We start from the raw sequence: 24389 nt of genomic DNA, 5'->3' as shown, positions 1-24389 counted from the left end.
TTTTGCCATTGAGCTAATGGAGTGATGGGTGCGAACGGGGTGCCCCAGAGCAATGCTGGCCGGGTTTTTGTGCCCGCCTAGCAGAGAGCCTGGCTCCCACCGCCTCTCCCACTCCGCCGTGGTAAGGTGTGGTCACAGAGTGACCCCTTGGGAGAAACCGTTGTGAATTTGGGAGTTCCCATTAACCAAAGGAGTTTCCGTAATTCCTGCTGCCGTGTTTAGGTTTTGTTCTTGTATTTTGTCAGGCTGTATGTTCATGCAGATCTATTTCTGGGGGGCAGCTGGCTTGCTGGGGTGCAGCGAGCTGCCCCGGGGCTCAGGGTGCTGTTACAGAGAGCAGGGGGATGAGTCGTGCCAAGCTGGCAGCCAGTGGGTTTGCAGCTGCCATGTTGCTGTACTTCCTCCTGAAGGAGTTTGTTCTTCTCCCTTGATCTCTTCTTGGCTCTTCTCCTGACCTCTCCCTCCGTATGCCAGCTGGGGCTCACTCTTGGTTGTGGCCTGCAGGACATCTTCTGGGATGATGGTGTTGGAGGTCTGCGTAGGACTGGGGAGGATCGCTCCATCCTTTAATATCCTTCAAGCCTCCTTTGCCCGTGTTGCTTACTGGTGATCTTTGGACAAGGACGTGTAGTGACAGAACAAGGGGCAATGCCTTTAAACTGAAAGAGGGGAGATTTCGATTAGAGATAAGGAGGAAATTTTTTACACTGAGGGTGGTGAGGCACTGGCACAGGTTGCCCAGAGAAGCTGTGGCTGCCCCATCCCTGGCAGTGTTCAAGGCCAGGTTGGATGGGGCTTTGGGCAACCTGGTGTAGTGGAAGGTGTCCCTGCCCATGGCAGGGGGGTTGGGACTAGATGATCTTGAAGGTCGCTTCCAACCCAAACCATTCTATTATTCTATGATTATAACCTCTCCTCCAAGGGCTGGTGGGTTCTTGCTGCAGTGTCAAATGCCTCTGGCTGTGCCAGGCTCTGCATGAATGCCGCAGGCTTCAGTCCCTCCCAGGGGCAGCGAGGCATGGGGAGGGCATGGGGCTTCTGCAAGTGCAGCAGGAGTCTGAAAAGTGGGAGCCTCAACCTGACACTGTCAGGCTCCGGCTGGGAGCAACCCTCCTGTTCGGAGAATCCCGCCCCATCACACCCCCCGATGAGGTGCCAGTGCTCTGAGAAGGCTCCGATTGCCCATCTCCAAGCACCAATGGTCCTGCCTGCACCTCCCCAGCTTCAGCCTGGCAGGGACAGCTGGAGACCACCCCCCCAGCCCAGGGCAAGGGGCTGGGTTCTACTGCCCAAGCGCTGAGCACCCTGCGGTTCCCGGGGCTCTTGCAGGCAGTGCCCCCCATCACACCGTGTCCCCTCCAGCTTTCGGTGATCTCAGGCATTCCCAGAAATGCCACCACGTTACAGTCTCTCTTTCATCCCTGGCATCTCCATGTGTTTCATCTCGGAAGGCTTGATATTAAAAAGCATCTCGTGAGGCGTGATGAAAGGATGATAGAGGTCGAGTTAATAATGCATTTCACTTTGCAGCTTCCCTTTAAGCAAAAGGCAGCTGGGATGAGCTGCCTCAACAGGCGGGGACCCGCCAGTGACGACGTACAGACCCACTCGTACGGCTTGTAGAGTTTTTCGTGGCATTAAAGATAATTAAGTACTAATTAACTGAAACACTCTGAAGTATCCCTGTCATAGCAACCTTGTGCATCAGAGCCTGCCTGATTTATAGTCACGTAAGTTCACATTTTACAGCAAGGTAGTCTGCTTTATGGAGTCACGGCAGCTTCGCGGTGCACATCTACCCTGCCCACAGGTGATGGATCGGAGCGTGGCCCCGATTCAGGAAGGGAATCGAGCGTGATAATACTCGGAGAGTTGCGTTGAGCTGAGTGCGAGTGAAGCACGTGCGTGGGAGTGGGCCACATCCCCACTGTGGCCAGTAAACACTCGTAGGGTCCCCATGAGCCCCGCAGGACCTGCCCTTGCCCACCTCAGCTCTGCTCTGGGACACCAAGCACACCACGGCTCCTGCCTGTGCTTGTCCCATGAGCCAGCGCTGAATTCCGGGCCCAGCTGGGACCCACTGGTGTTGGGGGGGGGTCAGGTCTGGGGTCTCGGGTGGGAAACGCACCACAGTTGCTGCGTGGGCAGCAAGCGCTTGTCGCCTCTCAGCCCTGCCTGGCTCTTGCCTGGTGGCATCCTGCGTGTTCAGGACTGTGTGAACCCTCATCCTTTCATCCCGTTTTCCCTTGAAGAGGAAAATCTCCATGGGATTTGTCCTCCTTTAAATCCACCATAACACAGCCAGGGTCTGCGCTCTGCCTCGGTGCTGCTCTGACTTGCACGTGGTCACGTCGCATTTGACGGCTTCTTTTGATGTCTCTGTTTAATTCAGTCCGGTGATGCCAGAGAGGTTTTCTGCTGGCCGGAAAGCAAAGAGTTACCTCTTTAATGTCTGTGTAAGCCTTTGGGAAGAGTGCAGTTGGGGAGATTAATCCTGAAATGAAAGACCCGCTCTCGGCGTTGACAAGGTTGGCTGAAAAAGGAAACCATTAAATTACTGGAAAGGCAGGCGCGCTGGGGGAGGCAGAGAATTAGGGTAGCACGTGTAGGTTTGGAAACCTAAGAGCCGGTGCAGGAGCAGAGGACAGCGAGGAGGAGAGACTGATAAGTTTTACAGCTCATCCGCTTGATTCTGATCTCGGTGGCAGGAGTTTCTCGCGGAAGGAAGGCTGCCGGGTCATTCCTGCCGTGCCAGAGCTCAATCCAGCTCTTGGCATTTCAAGGTTGTGGTTCAACCTCTCGAGATTTCTTTCCTTGGCACTTGTGACTTTCTGCTCCAGGGAGAAGAGCGAAGTGAAATCTTGTTTCCTAAGCTCGTGCAGAGCTGTCGGTGCCAACAGGAGAAGTACGGCACAAGAGCAAGGAGCAGAAGCCGAGATGGCTCGATTCCCGCCTGTGCTGAGTGCTAAATCATACCGGCAGGGGAAACTGAGGCCGGGGAGTCCACGGAGTGCAGCCCGGCAAACACAGCATGGATGAAACTGCTGCCTGAAGGGAAAATCCCTAAGCAGGACAAATGGTCTCTGTCTCTTTGAATAGTGCAATTGGATCATCCTTCGCTTTTATTCGGATACGAAGCATCGCTTTAAAAAGTGAGCGAGCAAGAGCGCGTCTGGCTCTGCCCGGGAGAGAGAGAACAGATTTTCCACAAGACTGGCGAAGGATAATTAGCAGTTTAGCCATTATAATCTGATACACGCCCCTCCTCGAGCTTCTCCCCTGGTGTGCACAGTTGCTGGGGGTGCACCTTGCTTGTCTCCCCGCCTCGGAGGCACAGACGCCGTCCTGGTGCGCTGCGTTTTCCAGCTGTCTGGACGGAGTCTGGCTGTCCCAGGGTGTATGTCGTCCTGGGCAGCTTGTTCGAGAAGGGCACTGCCATGGCAGGGGCCGAGCTGGGCTAAAACTTGGGGATTCTGTAGTTAACAGGGAGTAGGAGAGGGCAGTTATTTGCCATCACAAAATCAAGGCTGCAGAGGTGGTGTCCATGCAAAAAACTCAGGGAAGTTAGAGGTGTCTGCCAGGATCAGGCTCCTTCAAAGGCACCTGTTGAGCAGCTGTGAGGATCTGCCATCTCGATCCGGCAACAGGAGACGGGCATTGCAGCTGGGTCTGAATCCCAGACCCGCTCAAGTCAGGCATGAGCAGCCAGTGCTGACCAGCTCCACTTTCTCCCAAGAAGATCAGCCCACTCTGGTGCCCGTCTGTGTCATCGTTGCCAAGTTCTCCTAGGACTCGGTGAAAGGGCTGTTTCTGCTGGCAGCATTGCTGGATCTAAGGTGGTTGGTGCTGTCAGATGAGGATGGGAGGCTGGTGGGACGGGGATACCAGCACAGGTTTGTCCCTGGGCAACACTGAGGATGCTGGAAAGGGGCAGCTCTCCACAGATCAGGCTAGCACCAGTCATAGAGTCATAGAATCATGGAGTGGTTTGGGTTGGAAGGGACCTTCAAGACCATCTAGTTCCAACCCCCCTGCCATGGGCAGGGACATCTTCCACTACACCAGGTTGCTCAAAGCCTCATCCAACCTGGCCTTGAACACTTCCAGGGATGGGGCACCCACAACTTTTCTGGGCAACCTGGTCCAGTGCCTAAACATCGTAAAAAATTTCCTCCTTCTATCCAATCGAAATCTCCCCTCTTTCAGTTTAAAGCCACTGCCCCGTGTCCTGTCACTACATGCCCTTGTCCAAAGCCCCTCCAGCTTTCTTGTAGCCCCTTTAGGTACTGGAAGGTGCTGGAAGGTCTCCCCGGAGCCTTCTCTTCTCCAGGCTGAACAGCCCCATGTCCTGGTTTTAGCTGGGACCGTGTTAGCTCTTCTTTTTAGCAGCTAGAAGAGCTCCGTGTTTTGGTTTCACTCAGAGGCTGGCTCTGAGAAGAATGCTGACAGCAAGCTGGTGTTTGTGGTTGGACGTGAGACTCCAAGGACTTTTCAGTGTGCCGGAGTGCAGAAGCACGGCGGGATAAGGGGGGAGCATAGCCGGGACAGGGGGGACACGATTCCCCTTGTGATTTGTGGTGGAACTTAAGATTGAGGCCAACCTGGCCAATCAGCATTCCATATCACGCAGCGCCATGCCCAGTATAACAGTGAGGGGCAGCCGGACAGACGGGCTTTGGCGCTTTGGCTCTTTCGCCACTTTTGCTCTTTCGCGCTTGCTGCGCTGTTGCTCTATTGCCTTTTCCCCCGTCTCTCTCCCAGTACTCCCACTCTCGGAGTACTCTCTCTCTCTCTCTCTCTCTCTCTCTCTCCCCCTCTCTCCCCCCCTCTCTATTTCGGGGCCTCGCGTTTGTCCGGGATTGCAGCTTCAGGACGAGACGGGCTTCGCATACGAGGGGGTGGTGAGCATCTACCCTGTGTATTAAATCATCTGTATTAAATTGTTCTTATCTCAACCCACGGGTTTCCCGTTTATCCTTTAATTCTCTCCCTCATCCCTGGGGGTGGGGAGGGGGAGTGTCCGGCTGTGTGGGAGGGTCAGCCTAACCCACGACACCCCAACTCTTTCAGCCCAACTTCATAGGAGAGGTCAGAAAATCCCTTTTAGTTTTCAGAAACTGCCCTACACTAATGCCAATTAAATTTTACAGGCATCTAAAAATTTAATCTGAGTTTAATCTCCTTTGCCAAAGCCACGAGTCTCTGATAAACATTTTATTTTCCTCCAAGTAAAGAGGCTTTGGAATAATTAAAGCCAACGATGAGTCCTTTACTCCACTTGTGGCAAGGCCACGGCTCGTCCCCCCACTCTCGGACTCCCCGACGTGCCAAACCATGCAGCCGCCGAGCTCTGGCCCGCACACTCGCTGCGCTCCACGTGCCTTATGGAGCAATTTGGGAAAGCTGCTGTTGGAGATAATGAGGGAGTTTCACTGCTTGTAGCAACACTTGAAGAAGAAGGAGAGGAAGGCAGGTGAGAAGGTCGATGCTTTCTCTTCGGAGGGTTCATTTTTCCCTGGATGAAAGGAGTCACTTCTTTCCTGATCGTTTGGAGCTTGTGCTTGCGGCACGACGGCGCGCTCGGCTCGGCGTGCTTTGTCGGCACTTTCTACTCTCCTCCAAGTGAGAAATCTTAGAAAGCCTTTTTTTTCAAAGACATTTCATTACAGTTTATGGGAAACGCAGCAGCAATTAGAGATGCCAGAGGTGGGACTTCAGAGAGGGAAAGATCTTCCCACCCTGCTAAGGCAGGGAAGGATTTTCTGCAGACTCGTGACCACAGCTTCTTACCTGGTAAATGAGCTGCAGGAAGGTGAAGGTGAAGGAAGCAGGCTTTCCAAAGAGGGCGAGCACAGTCCATGGTGCCAGAGCTTGGCCGAGTCCTGCTCAGCTCTAACGGTTTTGTCATGGAGCAAGTGCCTGCACTGTGCAGAGAAATGACATTGTCACGAAATCTCCGCTGAAGGAGTCCATGAAAGTCTGCCTGGCGCACAGGGAAGGAGAGCGTGTCAGCTGGCATGGATGTGCTCACCAGCGAGGAGAGCAGGAGGACTAGAAGCGGCCGTGTTGGCAGCGAGTGAGCCAGGAGGGGTCCGGAGGAGACAAACTGGGACAGGAGCACTTCTGCTGGGAAGTCACTCAACTGCCCTGTGTTCCTGAGGCCCTGGGAGCCCCATAGGCACCAGCCCCATTGCTCCCTCCATGGGGGAAGCCATCTTCACCAACATCCTCAGTGGACAGGTAGAGCTGAGCTGGGTGGGCACAGTGGGACCCAACTCCCAGCATGGCAGGTGGAGCACACTGGAGCAAAATCAAGCATCTTCCACTCACCCCGTCATCAGATTGTGCGTCATTTGGGGCAAGAGCGGGCTGCTGTGGGTGGGAGGATGGCAGGGCAGGTGGATGATCCCCCCACCGTCACGTCCCTGCGCATTGGCCAGACTTAACGGCCTGGAGAGCAAGCAAGGCCAGCTTGGTTAGGAGTCTGCAGGCAAACCAGCCCCCACCTCCCACCCTCATCTTCCTCTCTCCCCACTCGCCCCCTCTCAGCCTCCATCCAATGATGCCCCCAGAGCTGTCACAGCTCTCCATCACCATGGTGAGGTTGGTGACAGACCCCTAAAGCCGGCAGCCACTGGCAGGTGGCGAGTAGATGCTGAGCGCAGCGGAGCTGTCGCCCTGGTCCGTTGGCTGGGTTACCTCAGCGTCCTCCACTCCATCCACGGCGGAGGCAGGCGGTGGTGCCTCTACCCTCTGCGGGGAGGGACATTGGCAGCCGCCTTCAGCCCTGTGCCCCAGGGTGGTATTTGTGCTTTTTTCTCACGACTTTTTATTTTTTTGACTGTCTAGGATAGCGCTTGTAAAAACAGCCATAAAGAAGTTAAACAGCACTGTGCTGGCTCAGAGGAGTCGTTCGATATCTTTATTAAACATCCGCAGTACTGGAGCCGTAATAGTTCTTGGCACTCCGAGGGCACCTTTCATCTCGCGAGTTCAAGTCGCTTTACAAGCGCTAATGAATTAGGCTTTGTAACAGCCTTGCGCGCAGAGCCTCGCAAACGGATTATTCATCTGTTCTCACAATACGGGCATTAAATAATAGTAATAAGCTGGTTAATTCTGTCTCTGCTGTGGTCTGGGAATCGTCTCTGAGCTGATAGTGGTTCCTTCCCGTTTATCCAGCACTAATGGTCAGTATTTCTGATGTGCAGGATGGGGTGAGCAGGGCTTTGCCGGCATATGCCGAGTCCAGAGAGGCCACGAGGATGAACTGGGGGCTGGAGCGCTTCTCCTATGAAGACAGGCTGAGAGAGTTGGGGTTGTTGAGCCTGGAGAAGAGAAGGCTCCAGGGAGACCTTCTAGCAGCCTTCCAATACCTAAAGGGGCTACAAGAAAGCTGGAGAGGGGCTTTGGACAAGGGTGTGTAGTGACAGGACACGGGGCAATGGCTTTAAACTGAAAGAGGGGAGATTTAGATTAGATCTAAGGAAGAAATTCTTCCCTCTGAGGGTGGTGAGGCACTGGACCAGGTTGCCCAGAGAAGTTGTGGCTGCCCCATCCCTGGAAGTGTTCAAGGCCAGGTTGGATGAGGCTTTGGGCAACCTGGTGTAGTGGAGGGTGTCCCTGCCCATGGCAGGGGGATTGGAACTAGATGGCCTTAAGGTCCCTTTGAACCCAAACCCTTCTATGATTCTATGATGCGACAGTCAGCCTGTGTCTGGGTCAAAGCAGCAGCAGTGTGGTGTGGCTTCTCCTCTTGGCTCCGCTCTGCTCCAGCCGAGCACTGAGCCTCAAGCCCCACCACCAGCCGAGCGCTCGCCCTGCCCCAGATGAGCTCTTAACCACCGCCTTTCCTTACGTACGTGAGTAGCCCCGTTAACGGCCAGGGAAACACACCTTCCGGCAAATTCAGCATCTTCTGTAAGCTTTTTCTGGCTGGAGGTTGAGTTATTTGTGCTTCAGGGGATGAATCCAGAAATGGGCAGTAGGTGCTGTGCTCACCAAGAGATACAGGAGCAGTACTGAATGCGTTCAACTGCTTCAATTAAGCACATTTAGAAGGGTCCTGATCCGTTGGGGTTGGGTGGACAGCCCATTCCAGTGCTGCCCTCAGACAGATGAGGTGGATCCAAGATTTCCTGGGGTGGTTCTGGGAGGCGGAGTGGGAACTGACATTTCTCAACCAAATAATAACCAAAAACACCTCTCGGATGTGTTTCATTTGGTGGAAACTGAAGACCCTCATGCCCCTGGGCACTATCTGCTCCTTCTGCTCATGCTCATTTTCTTTTCGTTTGTGAGGTTTCAATATCAAAGCCCAAAACCTCGTGGTTTCCAAACAACGCATTTAATGTTGAAAAAGAGAAGAGTGGCTGTTCCAGCACACCTGCCACAAAAGTAGTCACTTAAAAACAATAAATGCTTTTCAAATTGAACCTCCCCTCCCTCATTTTTGGCCAAAGCTCTTCACCTGGTATTTAATAGGAGCAACTACATGTAGTCTCTCAACACCAGATGCTCTGCCTTGGCCAGCGCACGCTGTAGAAACACGTCGCCTTGCCTCTACTGCAGTGGCAGCACCTTCCTGGAGGCACTTGTGAAAATATTAGGAGGCTGAGAGTGAAGGGGGGCAGACAATGGGTCAGGCAGAAGGTCCTTGTCCCAGTTACTGAGCTCCAGGAGGGTTGTGTTGGCTCTGGGACGAGGGAGCTGAAGGCTGAACCTGCTTGGGACATGACTGGGCATGGCTTGCAAGGAGATATCCCCAACTCTTACAAAGAAATAATGAACTGTCTTGACTCAGTCGTCAGGACTGAGTCACTGGTACAGGCAAGGGTGACAGCAACAACTGGAAAACTGCCCCAGGAACCCTTGAAGCGAGGTGCCCCCTGCCCCATGTCCCTGCCAAGCCAGTGGATTGCTGCTGGGGGAGCCTGGCACTGATGTCACCAAGGCCAGGGCACATCGGTCCCAGCCCTGAGGGCTGTGGCGCACTGGGAAACATGGAAGCACAAACGGTTGGTATCTGTCCAGGCTTCTGTTCCCTGAAGGTCGTCAGCATTGGTAAATGGGAGCAAAGTCAAAGTCAAGAGTGAGGCACGTTAAAAACCATCTGCCTGTGCTGGAAACTGGGATGTCTGGGCCACACAGCTGGGGGGGTGCTGGAGCACCTGCTCTTGCCTGCAGCACAGGCTGGCCAAGGGGAAGCATGGATATCTGTCCTTGCAAAGAAGAGCTGGTGGAGCTACTCCAGAGAGAGCAGAGCAGGAACGGGCAATGAGCCAGAGCCATCTGCGAAGCGACCTAGAGCCAGAGCAGACCTCCCGCATCCCCAGCGAGGCTCAGGCTGTCTCCCCACGGCGTCTCGCGCAGTCCCTGGGCTGTACAGATGGATACACAGGGGTGCATCTCTGTGCTGTCAGCCTCGTGGTGCCCGTGGGGATGTGACACTGTGGCATCCCTGCTCCGTCCTGTGTGGCAGCACGTCCGTGGGGACAGGGCTTGGCAGTGATGGCAACTGCGTGGGCGTGCTTACCCTTTCCCAGCACGGCCAGCACTCCATGGCAGCAGGATGGATCCTTACAGCCAGCCTGACCCACGCAGTCCTGACCTCCGAGTGCACTGGAGGTGGCGGCTCCCATCCCTACCTGGGCATCTCCCCTCTCTCCTGGTTTCCATGGCACGTATTTGGGCAGTAATTACAAGGATGCTGATGATGAACTCATTGCTATATTCGATTGTCTGGGTGCTGAGGTCATCGTCTTCACACTGGCAATAATTATAGCAATGAACACAGAATAAAATAAATCTCCAGTTGAAGCCCAAGTCTAGAGGGGAAAAACTCCCCGGAGCCACCTCTTTTGTAAGGATGTGAGATTAAGAGTCACTCACTGCCAGGAATCTGCCATTTTCCCCTGGTGATGCACAGAATACGAGTGTCTAACGTGTCCCTGAACGGTGTCTGAAAGGAGCGGCACATCGGGGGGTGGATGATCCGGGGGTTCACAATGCCGAAACCAGCCGGGAAGCAGATCGCGGAGGGGGGACGCGGTGCCTGCCCCATCCGCAGGGGTCGGGGGCAGCAGCCCAAAGCCTCGGCTGCCCCGTGGGATTGCTGAGTCAGAGAAATAATAACAGCGAGGAGTCAGAGCGGAGCGGCAGGCAGCTGTGCTGGGGGGTTAGGAATTGCTTCCGCTTCCAGCTCCTACCACCTCTTGCTGGGAATCCCAGCTCCTGCTGGATCCCACAACTTTTTGGCTCACCACATGACCTCGGGCAAATAATCTTCCCTCTGGTACCCGCTTCCCCAGCCGCATCGGGGGCGAGGAACCATCCTCGTCAAGACCTAGAGATGGAGGGATGCGGGGTTTGCTCCCCCCGGGCACGTTGGGCTGATCCGGCTGCTCCGTGAGGTTGGCCATGGGAGGAAGCTGATGTGCATCCATGGGCTGGTGCACGTGGATACTGGCTTGGGAGTGCATAGCATCACTGTAGCAGTGCTCCGCCAGCCCGCGGCCACTGCGAGCTGGGGCTGGGCCACCGCTGTGCTGCCCCGCGGGAGCGACGGGTGGTGTCAAAGGGGTGCGGGAGCGCAGAGCCCATCAATCACAGCTTCATCTTGCCTGGTCGTTTCCATGTCACTGACTGGAAATCAGAGTGATTTCCATGTTAAATGATTGGGAACTGGGAGCGGCGTGTCGGTGGAGGGATAAATGTGTGTGGAAATAGCATGAGATTAATTACAGGAGCATCAGCTCTGATTGTTGATAAATCAACTCCCGTTAGGAGAGTACCCGTGGTCCTGGAACTATCTACCATTCTCAAGCTGGGATGAATGAAGTAGCTAATTGTTTGCTGTGCCGAAAAGCAATCTTCAGGGAGCAGCACATTACATTAAATGAGTCAGCTCCGTGCTGGCAGGACTATTATCAAATATTATATTATTTAGCCGGACGATTTCTACCCGAGCACAGTGTCAACGGAGAAGGGTGTTGTTTTCGTCACTGTATAAAGAAAGAAAGACATCAGCTACTGTTTGTTTCCTGACGAGCAGAGATCTGGCAAAAAATGGGATCATTTCACTTGTTAGTGCACTTTTGAAATGAGTCATGCGTGTTTCAGCGCTGCTTCCAGAAACTTAATTGAAAGTTCTGGTGTCTGTTGTAAGGGGAGAACCATATGCTATCGAAAGACATGACTTGTTTTTTTATAGTCCAGAAAGATTATAACAAGCATCGAGTCCCAACTGTCGTGGCAACGCGTTCAGAGAGCAGGAATAAACCTGGGAGTCTCTACTGTAAGGAGATGAAAAACTTGACAACGACGACAACGATGGCAACAAAAAAGGAGAGTTTGTGAAAACACAGCTTCTTTGTGCCGTCGGATAGTGCAGATAATCATTGCTGACTGATCTACTCCAGGGCAAACGGCCGCAGGAACGTCCCCGCCATCCGCCGGAGGATCGGATGTGTGATGCAGCCGGTTGTTTACGAGGTGCTGGTGCTGCCGGCGACGCAGACTGCTGGCCCGTCTTTGAAAACCCTGGTTAATCATCCCGTGCCATCCCATTCAGCCTTTCTTCTGGTTATTTGTAAAGCTCCCTTGGCTGGAAAATGAAGTCAGTGAATAACACGCTGGGAAACAAACAAGCCTCGTGATGCTGGTCCCCAGCAGCGCCGGGAGCTGGGACATGAATGCGCTGAGCGCGGCGGCGAGAACAGCGCTCCCGAGATCCTCCTGGAAGAGCTTCCTCGGGAAGAGCCGGGGTCCCTCCGTGGCCACCTCGTGGCGGAGGGCTTGCGGAGGCAGCCTCCGCACAACGATTCAGCGAAAGGAAAAAGCCTGAAACGACAACAGTGATGATGACGAATGTGAGTTGCGTGGCGTAAGGAGCAATGTGGGTAGCCAAGGGTGTTTGTGCAGTGTCATCCCAGAGGGACTGAGCTGTCTTTCATCTGCCAGAGGTGTCTGTGGGGACACGGTCTGCCGAGCACAAGTGTCACGAGTCGGAGGCAGCTCCATTTATCTGACTGGGGAGCTGCGGAGTTAGCAGGTGGGCTACTGGGGTTTGCTCTTTGAGTTCAGTTGGGATTTCGGTTTGGATAGGCTGTGAACAGCCCTGTCGCTTACACGGCGATCCCGGTGCAGCCCCACATCTCTCCTACTTCCCACTTTTTCCCATTTAGTCCCTTCCTTCTGCAGGTCATCTTCGGCAAAGCCCTTAGGTGCACAGTCTTAGGTATCACCTGCTTAAACCCCAATACGACAGCACCCGTTTAAAGCCACTTAGACACACGCTTTAACACACACTTCAACATGTGCCCGACTGCTGCATCCCAGGCAGGAATTGGCCTCTGGAGCAGGAACAGCTTCTGACCGTGTTTGCACAGTGTGGTGAAGAAGAAGGTCCTTGCAAGGTGTTGCAGTCATGAAACAGTAACAGCCCCACCAGAAGCCGTAACCTGCAGGAACTCAGCCTTTCCCTACTTTCCTTCCTTGATGCATATGCCGTGTGCTACAGCAGCATATGTCAGAAGACAAATGGCATGTGGTAGGATAATATATTATGTATAACTAGAACACCGCCTTCCTGTTGCTCACAGAGTTCTTCTTTCTTTTTACTTCTTTCTCTTTCTTTTCCTCCTTTTGCGTGTTTATCAGTTCAGAAAACCTCATCTCCCACAAAGATGGCCAAGACATTTGCAGGGCTGTCCATTGACTATTGATCCAAGGGTCTATGAAAATGAATACCATTAATGACTAAAATGGGGGAAGCTCGGCCCATTTTTAACTTCAAAATAAGGTGTTAAAATTAATATTTTTAACTTCAAAATAAGGTGTTAAAATAGAATGTAAGCTGTTCCTTTCAGTGGGCACTCAGGATATTAACCCAACGAAAAGAGAAACGAATGCTCAGCACTTCTTTTCTGTTGGGAAGATGTTTCTGAGGGCCCACCAGCTTGGCACCTGAAGAGAGGTACTGAGGTCATTTTAGGTATGGTTTCCCTGTCAACTTAAAGAGTTCCTGTGAGATCTTATGGGAGCAGAAAGATTGCTGTTATTTCTAGTTCTGTAATGGGAGACCCAACTAGTAGGGAAAAGAGTTGAGGTTTTTCTAAATTTTTTTTTGTCTCGGGCAGAGGAGTAAAATTTCACCTCTGACAGAACGATCCTGCAAGACGCTGAGTCCGTGTGCTCCACGGCGGTGGAGGGGCATCAGGACCTCCTGGGTTGTGCTTGGCGGATTGAGTGGTGACCAGAATAGATTAAAAGCTGACAACCCCCCGGTCTGACCCACGGAGGTGATCCAGCACTGTGATCCACCAGGCTGTTCTCAAGGCCTTAGAAGTTCAGCTGTCCATCAAACCTGCAGATAAAGCGGCTGCTTCGGAAACCATTCACCTGCCTGCACTGCAGACAACGTGTGAATATATCCCAGACACAATGCAGGGGCAGGAGGAGCATCTCTCAGAGCACTTACCTCCCGGAGCGCCACTGAGCTACGAAACTCATTTTCATAAATAGCTAGTCAGGACAGGTCAGGACAGCGGTCAGACCACAGGATGACACTTCATCCGGAGACCCACCTGCCAGGCTGTGTCCTCAGAGGGGGTGAGAGGTCCCATTCCCTCTTGGAGCCGGAGGTGGCAGAGGGCGAGACGGTGGGGTGGAAGGTGTCCAGCCTGCATTCAGGCAACCTCCCTTCCATCCTGTCCAAGTCACCTGCAGCGGCCACTCCTGGTAGGGCTCTGAGTACCACCCTGTCCCCCAGGCTATCACAAGTTCTCACAAATCTGTCATTCTTCTTGGAAGAAGGGTTTATAGTCATAAGACAAGGGTTTATAGTCATAAGACAAGGGGCAATGGCTTTAAACTGAAAGAGGGGAGATTTAAATTAGATCTAAGGGAGAAATTCTTCCCTCTGAGGGTGGTGAGGCACTGGAACAGGTTGCCCAAAGAAGCTATGGCTGCCCCATCCCTGGAAGTGTTGAAGGCCAGGTTGGATGAGACTTTGAGCAACCTGGTGTAGTGGAAGGTGTCCCTGTCCATGGCAGGGGTTTGGGACTAGATGATCTTTGAGGTCCCTTCCAACTCTAACCATTCTGTGATTCTATGATTCTATGAAATCACAATCTTCCTCCTCCAGGGCTGGGAAAATGCTCCTCCTCCCCGTGCACACGTGAGAGCAGCAGGAGCACCAGCAAACTTGGGGCCATGCAGGAAAAGCAGATTTTTAATGACTTGATGGGTCTTTGATTCCAAATTTATATGTAGAAATATATATATAGCATTGTGAGTCATGACAGCGCTCTGGGAGCACAGGAGGACGGCAAGAAGAGTGTCTGACCACTCGCTAATTTGAAGATCTCCCCTGCGCCAGATGCTCGTCGCTGCTGAGACGCTGCTGACCTAATGGACCGCAGGGAGCTTTGGGAACTCGACAGCTTCCAGGAGTCAGCCTGCTCACCCCACCGAGCAAACAGCAGCCTGCGACAGCCCCCAGATGCCTGGTCTGTGCCAGGCACTGAACACAGCCCCGTCGTGTAAAGCTCCATGCTGGTTTTAAGCTGCAGATACGGGAAATAACATTTCTGGAATGACCGAGCATCTATTCCCTCTGTCTTTTCTCCGTTGAGCAAAATGTCCACCTCGGCCATGTCCCTCTCTCATCTCACGTTTGCCCCTCTGCGTTGTAGACTTTCAGCAAAACGGCAGCGGATGCGGTAACCTTTTTTGTCGGCACACCAGCTGATGTTCCTCCTGCCCCCGTGGCTTCAAAGCCCCAGTGACCTGCCCAGCCCAGGAGCAGCTGTGGTCTTGCAGAGACAAATTATGGAGGCGTTAAAGCGAGCTGGGGGAGGAAGGCACAGCGCTCTGTGCTTCGCTGGAAACACGCAGAGAAGTAGGACCTCTTGAGAAGACGTCTGCAGGTGGCTGCATTTAAATTCCCAGGGACTAGGACAAGCAAACAGATCATGGGAGGCATGTTTTGGAGATTCATCTTGTGTACAGAAGCAAAGCTGACTGCACAACTCACAAACTGCAGGATTGATAATGCCAAATAAGCCAATGTCTGCCTTTGGTCAGACAGGCGCGCAGCTGCAGTAAGGCTGCGATGGAGGAGGCAGTCTTGAACCCAAGTCCAGCTTGTCACCCCTTTGCCTGCCAGGTTTCAGTCCACCTCTGACTGTGGGCCCAAATGCTGCAACAGCCCACGGGCAGGCAGGGAGCTTTGTCAGACACGAGCAGTCGGTGCCTTTCTACGTGTCTCTCTGTGTCATAGAGTCATGGAATGGGTTGGGTTGGAAGGGACCTTCCAGATCATCTCGTTCCAGTCCCCCTGCCGTGGGCAGGGACACCTTCCACTATACCAGGTTGCTCAAAGCCTCATCCAACCTGGGATGAACACTTCCAGGGATGGGGCAGCCACAACTCCTCTGGGCAACCTGGTCCAGTGCCTCACTACTGTCTCCCTGCCTCTGCCAGCAGCTGCAAAAGCTCTGCAGAAATCATAAATAGAACGTTTCTTGCCATGGAGAGGGTTATTTTCACTCCTAATGGCAACCCATGGGGCTCAGAGCCACCGGGCAGGGTCAGTATGTGGGCAGCCCTGGGCTGCTGGTGCCTCTGGGAGCACTCGGTGAGGAGCAGATGACTACTTTGTGCCCATTCAAGACCAAATCAGTGAGGTGGCCAAGCTCAGTTACTCACGAGCTGTTGCCCGGCAGTGCTCAGCATACTTAGACCAACCAGACTGACGTGTTTGCTGGAGAACAGTGATTTGCCGTGTTGCCAGGTCTCTTTCTCTCGCTTCTCAGTTAGCACTTATATTTTACAGTGCCCAAAATGGAAGAATTGAGCTCGAGTCTGTCAAGAAACTGCTGAGGAAAGAGGTCTTGTGAAGGTCATAGGTGACTGTTTCCTTTACTGTTTACTACTTATGTATCTCCCCAAGAGCTTCCAGATTATGGTCTTGTCCTTCATCGTCTTTTGGGGTGAAACACTGTGAGAAATCACAAGCTACAGTGGCTCCTTTCTTCTTATTAATCATTTCCCTTGCTGCTGCTGATGCACACACAGCCTAGGGCAAAGGTTGAGTGGGCCATTTGCTGAAGGATCTATGGCCACAAAGATCTCTGGGTCTTACCGATGGGATTTCTAGGTGGATTTGTGTAGGAGAGCTGAGGAGGCCAAGTCCCTGGGAGAAATTACCTGGAATGAAATCGCTACCCATAGACAGCAACACAAAAATAGTGCATTTTCTGGGTTGCTGAAGCAGGAGTTGATTAGCTGTGTAATTTAACGCTGTTTGGTAATCTACAACAGTGGCACACCCCATTTATTCCAACACGGCGGAGCATTGTCCTAATGGCAAAACCCAGTAAATACAGCACGCGCCGTCTGCAGAGACACTGTCACACCCCCCATCCCCATGCCCAGCCTTCAGCCACCCACGGGGCTGGGGGCTGAGCATGCCTGGGACCCGGTGCCACGGTATGAGCTGGCTCCTGGGCACAACCAGCCCTTGCAGTAGCATGAGGCATGGCTGGACAACGGCTCATGCTGCTGTAGCATGAGGCATGGCTGGACAACGGCTCTGTTCCGCAGCCCATCCAGTTGGTTATTGCAAAGGACCCTTCCGGGGGTTGGAACTAGATGATCTTTGAGGTGCCTTCCAACCCAAACCATTCTATGATTCTACAACAAATGCCACCAGCTAGGGCTCTGAAGAGGAAGGTCAAGCCAGAGACTGAGCAAAGCTCCAGCACCGAGCGGGAAGGCTGGCCATGGTTGGGCAGAGGAGGCTAATGGCGTTCGCAAGCCGGTCTGGGGGCACCGGGGTGTCTCGGTAGCTGTCGGTGTGAGCGTTGCCAAATCTCGAGCAGCAGCAGCAGCAGCTTGGGGGTTGTGAGCCCCGCAGGGGCAGTTCTTCACCGACAAGACAACGCAGGGCTTCTGCGAGAGCTCAGCTGCTTCATCTTCGCTACGGGGTGTTCACACCTGTTTGCCGTCTCCTCTTCACAGTCGCTTGGATTGTGTGAGCAATTAGCAGGTCTGGCGCTGGGAGAAGGTGCGGCGTGTGTGGCGGAACCGGAGCGGCAGTTATTTTTAGGTCTGAAGAGATGCTACTGTAGCATCCCTGTGCTGCACCGCTACCCAAACAGCATCCTCCTGCCTGGCGGGGTAAAGCTCTGCCGAAGAGGGCAGAGCCGGCGACCCCAGCCCCACGGAGCCAACGCCGGCGTGATGCCGCACAGCTGGCACCTGCTGCCACGCTCGCTTCTCCTCACACTGGAAGTCAACTTCCAGTAAGGTTGACTCTTAATGGAACAACCAGGGGTACGTTTTTGGGCCAGCTGAGCTGGTCACTGGAAGAAGGCGTGTTCAGGGCCAAGGAGCAAGTCGGTTGGTTGGTTGCCACTGTGAACGCAGACAGAGTACAGTTAAATCAAGGGGGTTTTTTTCTTCCCATTTGTAAAAATAAATAGAAGCCTCTGAGCTCCCTGCTGCAAACTCTATGCAAATTTAGACCTCGTGCATCTGAGCCCGTGGTTCTGAATGTCAGCAGATGTCCCTGGAGCTGCTCCTGGTACAGGATCAGAGGTTTGCAAGCCTTGGGCAGCACTCACCCCTGGAGCTGCAGAGTGCATGCCTTCTCGGCTCAATCTGGTCCCAGCACATCTCAAGAAGGTGACTCCGAACACGCTTTGACCCGTGGAGCTGGCAGGAACAACGTGGCATCCTGGAGATGGCTCAGCAGACAGGACCCTCAGGCATGAGGTTGGATACAGTCCCGGACGCAGCCGAGCAGCGAGCTGGAGCTGACAGCTGTCTGCAGGGGCTGGGGAGCCACAGCGAAGGAGCCCCTCGGCCACCCAGGAGAACCGTCGTCATCCGTGTTACTTCAGGAGACCCCCACAGCAGCTATCTCAGGCTGTAGGAATGATTCACCAGTGGTGCCCCAGCATCTCCTCTGGCTGCTACGTGGGATGTGGCGTGCTGCGTTCTGCCCCGAGGGAGTCCTGACTTGAGCTGGCTTTGCCCTGAGAGCTGGGACCCAGGGATGAAAAACCAAACCAGTTGGAGAGCGCTGGAGACCAACGGCAGCGGTTCCCGCAGGCGCGGTGGAAAGCCTGTCCCACTTCCACCAGCTAGTTGTGACACAGAGGAGCCCAGAGGGAGCTGGCCCTGCCCCATCCTGCCGACGGTGTGGGCTCCCTCAGCCCAGTCAGGGGATCAAGCTGGGGGAGATACAAATCAACCAATATTTATGACAGCACCTTTTATTAAAGAAGCTCTTCTTAGTAGCAGAATCCAGCTGTCAGCAGCAGAGCAGTGCCACTAAGTCACTCACCTGCCATTCCCTGGCTGGAGCCCCAGCAGGCAGGCTGGCCCTGGCGGGTAATGGTGATGAGCCAACAGCTTTTAGGCTCAGAAAGTCCTTCCAGGGTCCCTGCTTTCGCCAGACAAACACATAACCTGTACTCTCGGTGTGCAGCAGCGCACACGCCAGAGTCCCGGGCAGGCACGTCCTGCCAGCTTCCCAGTGTACGCATGGGGACAGAACGGCTGGTCCCCGATCCAGCAGGGCCAGGACCCCTGCCAGGCTCCGTGCCCTGCCTGCTGCTCCGACAAGATGGACGGGGCAGCTAAAAGCGTTGGCAGCTGCCTCGTAGAAAGCAAGTGCGTGTGGTGGTGTCTTTTGCAGCTCTCTCAGTACCTGAGGACCTGACCCTCCAGCAGCCCCTGCTGCAACTCATGCAGCACGAGCTTGATTCCTCTTCCTTACACAAGCCCTACTGCTGTGAGTTAGTAGAGTACTGCTAAGTACTCCAAAAAATGGGACTTTGGACAAGGGCATGTAGTGACAGGACAAGGGCCAGTGGCTTTGAACTGAAAGAGGGGAGATTTCGATTAGATAGAAGGAAGAAATTTTTTATATTGAGGGTGGTGAGGCACTGGACCAGGTCGCCCAGAGAAGCTGTGGCTGCCCCATCCCTGGAAGTGTTCAAGGCCAGGTTGGATGGGGCTTTGGGCAACCTGGTGTAGTGGAAGGTGTCCCTGCCCATGGCAGGGGGGTTGGAACTAGATGATCTGGAAGGTCCCTTCCAACCCAAACCATTCTATGAATCTGTGATTCTATGACTACATTCCCAGATAAAACTTTGTACAAGGTACAATGTGACTCACAAAGTGACCTTGATTCCCGGAGCGTGCCGTCCGTGCCGTCTTCAGGCCTACGGTCTGTCCCCTTCCAGGTTGCTGAAATCTCCACTTCAGTCTGCTAACTGCACTGTATTCCCACACTGCTTCCAGAGGATCTGAACCCACACCAGACTTTTTGGCCAAGTTCTGCCAAATCCAAGGTGAAAGTCTTTGACTGTGCAGGGCAGCCAGTGCCGCAGCCAGCTGTGCCCTCCGGCAGGCAAAGGAGCAGCTCTGTCACGGAAGGAAGACACAGGGTGGGAGACAGAGGTGAAACTGGGTATTAAACATCTTGAAGTGAGCTCTTGCTTCTGGTCCACAAAGGGAGGCCCAGCGGAGCCCACGTGGATCTCAGCACCGTTGATGGGCACCCGTTGCACCCAGTGATGAAGCAAACCAGACGTAATGAGGAGAGAGTGGCCTCAGGACCAGCTAAGTGGGACTTGGAGAGGAATCATCAACTGTGGGAAAATTTGTGCTGGTGGCCAAACCCCAGTGGGTCGAACGCACAGCTTCAGGAGGGTGTTGGATCTGAGGTGGCTGGAGGGGCTTTTCCTGTTTGACCCACTCATGCCATGCCAGGACAGGATCAGGATTCCTGCGATCCATGGTGGCACAACAGCAGCAGTGATGTTCATCGCCCCAACGTCAACGCCGCGGTGACAGTACGGCGCGCGGCTGACGATCCCGGTGCGAGGGGCCCAGCTGAGCGCCGCTCCAAGGGTGGGGAGGAGCACGTGGCTCGCAGGGGTGCCGGATCAGTGCCACACCGCAGCGATGCTGTGAGCACGTCCCATGCCCCGGCGCCGCCGAGTCCCTCCTCCACTGCAGTAGATTAAACGATGGCGGAGAGAAGAAGAACTACCGCTGCATCCAGGCGAGGGATCTGAGCCAGGGATCTGTCATCCGGGGCCTGACTCTGTTCCTGACTCTCAAGCTGGCCGCCCCATGCCGGAGAGCTGCTGGGAGCGCTCTGCGGCTGCGTTGGCTCAGCCCGGGCACCAGCCTCCTGCCTGCACGGCCCTTCCCAGCGGTCGGGCGCTTTGACAGGGACCCAGTGACATTTGCTGCCGGAAAAGTATTTTCTATAGGAAGAGGCTTTTATTAAGCAAATTAGGAGTGAGGGGTTATTTAGCACTGGCTGATAGTGCGTTTCTGTACGAGGCTTGGTGCTCGGTCTGTGGCTTCCCACCTTCCCCAGCCTCGCCATGGTGTTGCCCAGCTGCCATCCCGCTCCTGCTCCCAGTGCCCGGCAGAGCAAGGGAGCCCATGCTGCCTGGGACGCTGCTCCCTCGATTCTCAAATGAGGTCGAGGGACCACCTGCATCACCCACCTACCAGCCGGCCAGGTAAGTTCTGCCGCTGGCAGGCTGGAGTCCACCCCATGCCATGACAGCGTTGGAACCGCGGGAGCAGAACGAGCCCCAGCCTCCCTCCCCACAGCCTGTGCCAGCGCCTCTGTTTGCATTGCGCTCGCTCTCGTCTGCAGTGAGCGGCCAGGGACACCCTGAACTGGGCCACATCCCCAGCCCTGGCAGGGAGAAGGGGATGGGTGATGGCATGAGGCTGCCTGGGCCCCGGGATGAGGGGAGGGCATCGTGGCCCCTCCTCAGCTTAGCCCCATGGCTCACCCACAAAACTAGCCCAGACGTGCCAGGCTTTGTCTGCAGGGAAGTGAAATGCCCTGCCCGGCCCCTGCTGCCGGGGCTGGAGCAGCTGGTGGCAGAGCTGGGGATGGTGGCAGGGACAGGGATGATGGCAGTGCTGGGAATGATGGCAGTGCTGGGGATGATGGCAGGGACAGGGATGATGGCAGTGCTGGGGATGATGGCAGGGACAGGGATGATGGCAGTGCTGGGGATGATGGCAGGGACAGGGATGATGGCAGTGCTGGGGATGGTGGCAGGGACAGGGATGATGGCAGTGCCGGGGATGATGGCAGGGACAGGGATGATGGCAGTGCCGGGGATGATGACAGGGACAGGGATGATGGCAGTGCCAGGGATGATGGCAGGGACAGGACTGATGGCAGGGCTAGACAGAGGCGAGGCTGATGGCAGTGACTGCAGAGAACCTCTCTCCTGGATCCATGTGCCCATCTCGGGGAATAAGGGACCCTGCGGGTGCCAGCGATGGCAGCTGCGCAAAGGGGCACAGGGCCGGCACTGCGGCAGGTCACTGGGGAGATGGCGGGGAGCGTGCGTGCTTCTGTGGTGAAGACGAATGAGCGTGTCTGTGTCAGCTCCAGCAAAGTAACATCTGGATGGGACCTTAATGAAAACCCAGGTACCTGGTAACGTAATTACGGTTTGGATCGTCAGCAGCAAATTAAACCCTGCTCGGGCTGGCTGCTGCCTTTCCGCGGGGTTCTTTTGCACACCTAGGACACCAGCAGAGCTCTTGGAGCCTGGGGCTTTGTTGTTATTTGGGAGGTTGTTTACTGTCATGGACTCAGATTTCACCTGTCCTGGAGTCTTCAGCCTCCTGCCTCCTCTGATGCAGCACGGGCACAAGAGGCAGCTTCCCCCGGGATGCCCCGTCTGGCAGAGCTGCGGCTGCAGAGGCCGTCATGCCTCTGCCTTCCAGGGGCCAGGTTGGAAAATTCAAACCCTGCTCCCAGTCTGGGCAATTGGTCAAGTGCAGGAGAGGCCTCGAGGCACGTTCCGAGGGATGCTGAGCACCTTCAGCCCCCACGAAGGCAGAGGCTTGGTCAGCACCAGAGGTCAGAGCTTGAGGGTTACGCAGAGAGTGTCTGGTCTGCTGCCTCGTGGCTGCGCCCTGCGGAGACATCTCAAAGCCAAGGAAGGTTCAATGTACTAATTGGGGTCCCACTAGCTCCTGAGTCATGGTGACACCAAGCCTAGAGCCAGCTAAATGCCCCTGGGTCCCAGCTTGCTAAGTTGAAGCTGGGACCAGCGTCTCTGGAGTAGTGAGGAGCCTGAGCAGGGGCCGTGGGGCTCCCAGCCAGTGCTGAGCCCCACGGCAGGACCATGCCAACGTTGTTGAGCTGGGTTCACAGAGGCATGCAGTGTTCCCTGGCCAGGAAAGACGCTCATGGGCTTCCACTGGGCTCAACTTCCTTGGCCCTGTCACTTCACCATCTCCACTTCCAACATCAGCATCTTCAAAAGACCCTTCAGCTCATGGGGCATCTCGGTGACATCCAGCGAGGGCCCTCAAAACTGTAAGGGATTTGCTGCAGCTGCCGCTGCCCGAGGAGGAGGGAGGAAGCAACAGTGTCTGCCCCTTGCACCCTTCCACACTCCTTGTGCTTCCGACTCCTTTTTTTGGCCATGCATGACGCTAACAGCTGTTCTTAGATAATCACAGATGGACGGGAAGCCGAGGCAGCTGACAGCACAAACATCCCGTTTCTGCCCAGCACTTTTCCTTCCCCCGCCTGGTTCTGCTCCCCGGTACCTCTCTGAGCTGGAGGAGAACAGGGAGCTCTGATGATCACGTGGCCTCCCTGCCGAAAAACTGTTTTATCCTCTTAGTGGCAAAAAAATGCTTCCAAACATGCCTTCCAATGGGTCAAGCGATGTTTTTAGAGTGGGATGCAGTCATGGGGTGAACGAGGAGGGCACGGCACGGTCTGTCCCATGTCCTGGAGATAGACCGTGCACATCCACAAGCGGTATGAGTGGGTGGCTCTGGTGCTCGTCGTGCAGAGTTGTGTTTGTTCTGTGTGTTTCTGCTGATCGATCTCTGCTGACCATGTCTCCCCAGAGGAGCTACATTAACAAGTGCCACAGCCAAAACACTTGCCTTCGCCTGCACCCCCCACCAGCCCTAGTCTCCAAGTGCAGTGTGGGAGTTTTCGGCAGGAGCCCGGGCTGTAGCAGGTCTGGAAAGAGCAAACCACCATGTCCCGGTGTCCCTTCTAAAGGGCTCAGAAGCACTTTGAGATCTGTGGATCGAAAGGGCTCTTGGGGTTTGCTGCTGCAGAGCAGGTGAGGGTAAGGTAACCTCCCTGCCATGCCACAGTCCGTTCAGGAGAAACTCTCTGGCTTCTCGCGCCGTGCACACAAACAGCTGTTGAGAGGTCAGCGGTAAATCGTGCTCCCTGAGCAGTTGGCAGGTGCAAGCAGAGGCACCCAGGACCCTACGGAATGGCCGGAGCACATGGAGCAGCACCAGCTCTCCCCCTCCCAGCCCCTCCAGCCACCAGCAGAACACTGACCCTGGGACACTGCAGTCCCACAGGCTGGACTTGGGTACAGGAGCATGAATTTGCCCTCCCAAGTCCATCAGATGCTTCTCGCAGAATCCTCAATGAGTGCCTGCTGCTAACCCCGCGTAAAGCCCAGGGGGAGCATCCCTGCCCCATGGGAGAGCTGAGAAGGAAAATCCCCCGATAGTGGAATGGGGTGGGATGGCCACAATAGTGGAATGGGGTGGGATGGCCATGTCAGCTCCTGCAGGGACAGCGCTGGTGCAGAGGTGCAAGCAGGAGACAGTCAGAAGCTGTTTTAGGGTGGTGTTCCATGGCATCCTGATGTTGTCTCATCTCCGGGCATGTTTCTGATGATAAGTCGGCTCATCCTGCCCGGCAGCACATTACACTTAACCAGCTGGCCCTGATGATAAATAGTTTCAAAGACAGGACTAGGTAGGGCTCAATATATTATCGTCTTACTCTTAACACAGCTTCAGGTGCCAAGCAGCAGCTCTCCTGGCACGCTTCCGGAGCTCTTAATGCCAGACCTGCTCCCAGCTGCAACCTTCCCGCTGACGCTCTCGAGCTGTGCTCATCCAGGTGCAGCACGCAGGCAAACCACAGAGCAACCAAGCAATTAACAGGCTCCTCAGCCTGGCCTGGCCCAGATGTTATTTCGAAGCACGTCCTTGGCCAGGACTGTTCCCTTCAAATCCTGGGAAGTGAAGGTCCTGGGGATCTGGTCGAGATAAGGAATCACTTTCTACCTCCATGGCCAGGTCCTGCCAGCAGCCAGACTGAGCCCTGGTCCCGCTGGGCACACACCTTGCAGGCAGGGGGGCAGTGCCCATGGAGGGGGTACACGTTGCATGAACAGCCCCATCCCACTCCTGGGGCTCACGGCTCAGGGGAAAATAAAACCACGAGTCTCCTTGGTATCCAGCTCCTCAGCCTCTCCGGGATGTGACTCCAGCACTGCCTGTTGCACTCCGTGGCTACTCTGCCCTGAGGTTCAGTAGCCAGT

The sequence above is a fragment of the Tauraco erythrolophus genome, chromosome 18, assembly GCF_009769465.1.
Source record: "Tauraco erythrolophus isolate bTauEry1 chromosome 18, bTauEry1.pri, whole genome shotgun sequence".
In the NCBI taxonomy this organism is placed as follows: Eukaryota; Metazoa; Chordata; class Aves; order Musophagiformes; family Musophagidae; genus Tauraco; species Tauraco erythrolophus.
The sequence above is the reverse complement of the archived record's forward strand: the minus strand, read 5'-3'. Positions refer to the sequence as shown.